Raw genomic sequence first — 5,550 nt, 5'->3', positions numbered from 1 at the left:
ATCTCTTTATCTTTCTCCTATGAGCACCCAGGTCCTGACATTTCCTGCCAGTTTCTCCTTAAACCAGACTATCAGACTGTCTGGTATGCGAGCCCAGCTACTGGGGATCTGGCCCTCCCTTTATAAATAGTTCAATTTCTGCCCATGCTTTTTCTTATCATTCCCCTGTTATTACCACGGGGAAAATACCCACCTTCTCTATGTGGCAGCTTTGTGGGGTATGGATATGCACTGCCATGTACCCCATTATTCCTTCTTCAGGAATGCAATTATTCCTATGGAATTTATTAGTTCCATCACTTCTCTGGACTTGAGGACTCACTCACATGGGTGAACCTCAGCTCCTTGAATGTTAAGCTTGTGTCTGCCTGTGTTATCCCCATGTTTCTCTCAAATACAGAAAACACCTCTGAAGTGAATGACACCAAGTTCCAGTTCACCCTGACAGCATGCTGGAATGGCAATTGCAATTTTGCTATTATCCTGCAGCTACCCTGAATCCTGCCTGTGCCTGTTGGGACCGATGTAGAGGCCTCTGTTGGTCTGATAAAGAATAAAAACTTTGGTATAATGGCAACCATCGTAGCCAGTACGTCAGCAGCCGCCACCAGTTACCATGGTGACAGTGAACAAGGTCGCGGAACAGACTGCCAGAGTTATGGAACAACAGGACTTTACTGATGAACATGAGCGGGTGGGCATGCTTACGCTGTAACTGTGGGTGGATTTGTTGGCAGAGGAACAGCAGATGCTGTGAGATTTGGTCTAGGCCTCTTGCATCCCATCATGTGCCTTTTTGTGTGTAACACCTATGCAAGTGCAAAATGTTTCCCAAGCCCGGGAACTGCTGTCTGCTCATTGCTACCGAGGTAAAGATACTCCTATGGTCGGGGTCTCTTGTTCCCCATCATATGCTTTATGTATGTTTCACCTGTGTAATACTATGTTTCCCCAAGTCCAGGAACTGCTGTCTCCTCATTGCTACCAAGCTAAAGACACTCCTAGCCATGGAACAGGATTACCAGCCTCCCCAAGTATGGTTTGTGCATCTGCAGCAGGCAGCGCTTTGAATGGCAGCCAGTGATGGGTAAGATGGACTGGGCACTGACCAACCTAAGACAGGGGCTCCATCATGCTATGGAGATTCCCGATGATGGGTAAGGCTGACAACCTGAGAGTCCACAACCTAAGACAGGCACATTCAAGTCTGCTTTAAAACAAAAAGGGGGACCTATTGTGGGCTAAGGAGTTGATTAAGCTGAGCACTACAGGGAATGGGCTTGGGGCTGAAAGCACCTGGTCTAAACAAACTCAGCTGTATCCAATATTCTGCTAATGAGGGTATGTGGGAAAGAATAAACAAGAAGTAGGTGCAAGGTCAAGAAAGGAGACAATAAAAGCAGGCCTCAGAGAGAGGCCTGGGAGAGACTTCCACCATCACTGGTCTCTGTGTCAGTGCTTCATCCCCAGACCTTCGCCGGGTCCACATTTCTGGCTCAGCTGGCAGAACCATAAGGTGACAGGTGGAGTTTTTGTTTCTTACTTTTGCAGGCTGCTATCCAATTGTCCCATCAGCGTTTGTTGAAGATTGCAGGTTTTTCCCCTAGATTATCTTCAGTTATCTTGTCAAAAATTAGTGGACTGTGCATGTGTGAGCTCATTATAGGGACATCTACTATGTTTCATTGATCTTCCCTATTTTTGTTCCACTACCAGATTATTTTAATTGCCATGACCTGTAGTATGACCTGAGATATGGAATTGTAATTCTTCCAGCTTTATTTCTATTAGGATAGCTTTGTCTTTTTGTGATCTTCTTTGCTTCTAGACAAATTTTTGTATCACCTTTTCTATTTCTGAGAATGTTGCTGGGATTTTGGTTGGGATTGCCTTGAATCTGCATATTAGTTTTGGTAAAATGGATATTATGATGAAATTTATTCTATCAAGAAACATAGAAAATTTCTGTAACATTTAATGTCTTACTCATTTTGCTTTTTTTTTTTTTTGGCTGATTTTCATATAAATATTTTGCTAAAGATTTGGTTAGATTTATCCAAAAGTTTAGGGTTCTTCTCCACTATTTTAAAGGGAACTGTACTTAGAAATTCTTTTTTTCAGCAATGGAGTTTTTTTTGTTGTTGTTGTTTGTACTAGGGCCATTAATTCATGTTCATTGATTTTTGCACCCTGCCACCCTGCCAAATGTTCTTATCAGGTTCACGATTCTCTTTTTTGAATCATTTGATATTCCTATGTGTAGAATCATGAATGACCCTTTAATTCTAGTTTTTGCATGCATGTTATGAAGTACTACATTTTCCATGACATTTTCTTGCTGTTAAAATTAACCGTGAGCTTACTATTATTTACATAATCAATTTTATGTGAGAAATATGATATATTTAATATTAATCACTTTTAATCAACATTATCATGGTAGATAAATCCCAAGTAATTATATAACTTGGAATTTCAAGAAATATTGCAAAGATGATTTCCCCCTCAGTTCAAAAACTCTGCATATCTTGGTTCCTAAACATGTTCTATAATTTCTATCTCACAAGCTGTCAAACCAAATTGTTTCACAGAAAACTGTAGGCAACTTAGGGAATACACACAATAAATGATCACATACTTGTTTCCGTAAAAGGGGGAAAAAAAACTTTTTCAAGCAAGGTAGCTGACCAGCCATACTGTAGTTCGGCTTTGCATTTTATTTTTAGCTTCTTATGAATCAGTGCTAAATCCAGAAATATATATATATATATATATATATATATATATATAATATAATATAATATATATTATATATTATACAGTATTACTGTATAATAAACCATTAGAAGAATATAAGGTTCGAAATACAGTTTACTATCTGTGGTAAACACAATTGTGAATCAACTGATTGATGAACTTAAGATCCATTACATTCCCTTTGAGATAGCTTGAGTATAAAACTTACAGTTTTACTTACAGCAAAATGACATAGGATTCAGTAATAAGATTTTCCAGATGCTTATACAGAGATCAGTGCAGTTATTCCTGTTTTTGTTTGTTAGTTTATAGAGGTGAAGCAAGGAAATGTTATATTTTGAGAAAAGAGACAATGATGCTAGAGAACCTGCAACACAAGAACTGAGAAATTATTTCAAGCTTTGCCTACATTGCAAACATTCTGCTAAATATTCATTTAGGTGGGAAGTAGGTGATAAAATATTTGAGCATAGAAAGCACATAAAGGTGGAAAGCACTTATATTTTATTATGTACAAAGGTAACTGCTATTAATTCAATAGATGAAAGCATTTGGTTTTTGAGTATGTCAATACTATCTGTCATTTTGGGAAACTCATTTAACCTTGTCAAAAACGTTTGAACTGTCATTCTCAAGTTTGCATTAGCATAGAGCAATGATGCCCCATTCACCTGGCTCCTCATAAAGGGAATGTGTGCAAGGATGCATCTTTTCACTGTCCTTCTAGATGAGTCAACCTAACATGTTGTAACTCCTTATTAATTATTTCTTGAGAATTAAGGCAATATAAAATTTTATATAGTATTTTTTCAGCTTATTTTTTATGATAAAATATTTGGTAAACAAAAATAAAGCTTTTTTAAAATTAAGTTTGAAATCACATGGCTGAGCTAATGCAACCATGTTATCCATGTCTGTCGTATCTTGCTTTTAACATCAATCACTTCAGTCAAGCATAACAAACTGTTGAAAACTGATACATTGTAACATATGAAAAAATGGTAAACAGGCTTGGAATATCCTGAATATATTAAAGGTAATAACCAATGAAGAAATGTAAGTATAATCTCAAAAACTATTTATTTATTAAAAATTTCCTACAAATTCTAAAAATTTTCCTAAAAATAATCCCACAGACTGTCTTATTTTACAGCAAGGATGTGCTTCTCTGTTAAATTAGGCTTCATTGTTGAAAGTAAAAAAATTATGTATCTTCAACAATCCCTCAAAAGGGCATCTAAGACAAATTTAACTGTTCATAAAATAAGAGTATAGAATTTATTATTTCATATTTTTGTCAATTGTTGGAGATACAAGGCTATTCATATTTAGCTTTTAAATCCATTGGAATGTTTGGTTAGAAAATAAAAAGATGAAATAAATCTTTGACACAGACATGCACAGATGTTTTCAGTGTGTATCTGACATTATTATTATTAATGGCAAGGAGACCATCTTGGAGGGGGAAGATTTCCTGTGTTGCAGTCATTACTGCTGTTTTATAGTGGCTATATTTAGGTGATAGACATAGTCAATAGGAATTCCATGCAATTAAGTTCTAAAAGATAACCACTTCTAACTGGTTTATTATTAGTATTAGTGTTAGTATTATTGTCATCACGATCATTTTATTGCTTTAAGTAAACCCAAATACAGATCGTCACAAAGGAAAATTTTTATAAACTTATATGTAATTAATGATTCTTCAGTAAATGTATCAAACAATTAAGATAGATTACAAGAGACAAATGAGAGAGAGAGGAAGCAAGGAAGGAGAAGGGAAGAAGTGAGGCAGGGACAAAATAGGTAGCATTCTCTATTTATGTTTTGCATCTCTTTAGCTCATTTGCCATGCAAACAGCAATACTCTGCCTCACACAGATTAATGCATTATATACAAGTGATCATACTACGTATTATGAATGCTTTACTGTGCACATTTATGGCATGTTTATATCTACATGTTATAAGCTGTTATTTTTTTTCCCACAGTAAAATTCAATTAATCAAAATGTGACAAAGTTAAGCGTTTTCTAACTGATATAATCTTGTATCTTCACAATAATAAGAAATGTTCACTGCGATACATGAAACAACACCCAAGCTTTCTCAGTTGTGAGAAATCCCTGTGTTTGTACAAACCAGAATTGGGTAACATCTTTCTGCATGAATTATTCAGTAAAGTGATCAAAAGGAAAAAATTAGCTATAGAGTAATGACTATGCTGATTTTATTCTAAATAAATTTTGAGTTAATATTAAAGCCACAACCTATACCCTGGGAATAGAGAAACAACCTCTAAGGATAACAACACTCACCTAACCTCAATATAAAATCACAATAGAACATTGAAAAGTAGCAAACATGAAGGATGCAGGAAACTATAATATTAGGAACATGAATGTTGCAAACGTGATTAAAAAACACACAGAAATATTAAAATAACTGTTAGATTTGTGCTATGTAAATTTAGCAAGGCAGAGAAAGGCATGAATATGATGAAAAAGAAACAAAGATTAAAAAATAATGAAGCCACAGTTACATTATGAATACAAAAATAAAACCTATAAAATAATCTTAAAAAAAACACAGAAAAAGGCCCATTAGTAAGAAGAAAAATGCAGCAAAACCAAAAATACACATACATTGCTGATGCAAATGTAAGCGTCCTTATAAGCTTGCAAAATATTTTTATAATTTCTTATTATATATTTACATCTATGTAAGCCAACCAATCAACATTAGTGTATTTGCTCAAGAAAAAAAATACATATTCCCAGAAATTTGTATAAA

General features: G+C 35.1%; 1 long non-coding RNA gene across 1 annotated transcript; it reads left to right on the top strand.

Annotated features, from left to right (window-relative positions):
- Positions 1–615: 615 nt before the first annotated feature.
- LOC131480754 (uncharacterized) lies at positions 616–1,205 on the top strand. Its single transcript, XR_009245784.1, has 2 exons — positions 616–869; positions 990–1,205. It is a non-coding gene; the product is annotated as an uncharacterized LOC131480754 (long non-coding RNA).
- The last annotated feature ends 4,345 nt before the right edge of the window (positions 1,206–5,550 follow it).

The sequence above is a fragment of the Ochotona princeps genome, chromosome 7 (assembly GCF_030435755.1).
Source record: "Ochotona princeps isolate mOchPri1 chromosome 7, mOchPri1.hap1, whole genome shotgun sequence".
Lineage (NCBI taxonomy): Eukaryota > Metazoa > Chordata > Mammalia > Lagomorpha > Ochotonidae > Ochotona > Ochotona princeps.
The sequence above is the reverse complement of the archived record's forward strand: the minus strand, read 5'-3'. Positions and strand labels throughout refer to the sequence as shown.